The sequence below is a fragment of the Lipotes vexillifer genome, unplaced genomic scaffold (assembly GCF_000442215.2).
Source record: "Lipotes vexillifer unplaced genomic scaffold, Lipotes_vexillifer_v1.1 scaffold242, whole genome shotgun sequence".
Taxonomy (NCBI): Eukaryota; Metazoa; Chordata; class Mammalia; order Artiodactyla; family Lipotidae; genus Lipotes; species Lipotes vexillifer.
This window is the reverse complement of record NW_006771376.1, coordinates 1,673,832-1,675,395: the sequence shown is the minus strand read 5'-3', so window position 1 is coordinate 1,675,395 and position 1,564 is coordinate 1,673,832.

Genomic DNA, 1,564 nt, shown 5'->3' with positions numbered 1-1,564 from the left:
CTCCCCCAAACCCAACCCCCCCCCCCCCCCCCCAGTCTTCTCCCTTCCGGCTGGTGGCCAACGACACCCACACGCTCAGTGCTAGACCAGCACATTTTGGGGACAGAAAAAGCCGAGGGTAATAAGGGGGCCAATGCCTACTCTCATCCCAGCCTAAGTGCACCAAGGAAGCCAGACACGACTCAGAAAGAAAGCTGTCTCATCTCCGGGCCAGAATCCAACACCTCTGGCCAGCCTGGAGAAGTGGATGCTCCGAGAAGACAGGAAGGAGCACCAGAGCAACAATACCCATAGCAGCGCCCTATGACAGGGCCCTGCACCCCAAGGGGAAAGCCCCCACCCCGCTGCACAGCAACTTTGCAAGAAGGGGTTGTATGGTTTGGGGAGTGCTGAGCCCCCCTGCCCCTGAGGAGCTCTGGGTTAATAAGTGCTGGCTCTAGTCTCACCTCCCCCACACACTCCTTGGGGCCTTCTCCATACCCACCCCCGGCCCCAAGAGCCCTTCTCTCCTAGGCTCTGCCCATTGCGTGCCCTTGACCCTGGAGACTTCCTGAGACACTCCCCCAGGACTTAGCCCAATAAAGGTGAGGCCACTTGGGACCCCCAAGAGTCTTTGGGGGAGAGGTGGGGGCTCCAGGGAGCCAGCAGAGGACTATGAAGGGTATGGGGGTAACATTACCTCCGGCTCTTAGGAGATGGAGAGAGCCCAATATTTTACACACTCCCTCAAGCGAGGCCCCTCTCCACTCTAAACGGTAGCCAAAATGTAGGTGCCTCCTTCCCTCACACACACGCAGCAAGAGGCAAGCAATTGTTCGGAGAAAGGCGGGACCCCAGGGGGCAGGGTCACATCACCCTTTGGGCCACCGAGCTGCTTGCTGGCTGAGGTTGCGGCTGGGCTGGGAGGACCAACCTCAAGCAGCGCCCAGGAGAAGAGCACACCACCGCTGTGCCATCCCTGCCCTACGCAGCAGGGGGAGCAAACAGCTCCGTGGCTCAATTCCCTCTTCCAACGCCTAAGGGGTCTCCGGATGGACGCTGGGCAAGACCAGGAAGAAGAGAGCGATCCTGCCCAGCTGTGGCCAGCGCTTGGACTCTCTGAGAGGGCTGAATTGGCTCCCCTTCCCGTGTTCTCACACCTCCCCCAGCTGAGGCTCTGGGCCCTGCCCACGCTACAACCGCATCTAGGGGCAGCCCAGGCTCTCGTGGTGGGGGAAGGGTCGCGGGATGCGCTCCACCCCCTTTCCCCTACCTGCTTGGCCCTTAACTCCGGTACCTGGGGCCCTCAGCCGACCTAGCTTTGGAGCTGCCGCCACACCCGACCCCGGCGGCTTCCGGGTGTCCCCATGCCCTGCCCTGCGGCGCTGGGGCGCACGTGCACCCCAGCAGGCCGATACACAGGCCGCCGCCACCCATGCAAACCCGTGTATGCAAGTACGTGCCTGGCCCATATCTGCACACACGCCCCTCCAGAACTGCGTTCTCCCCTCGTTCGGGCCCCCGCGCACCCAGCCCCACGGACCGACACCCAAAGACTGGCGGGAGGGCGGGGGCAAGGGGCGGC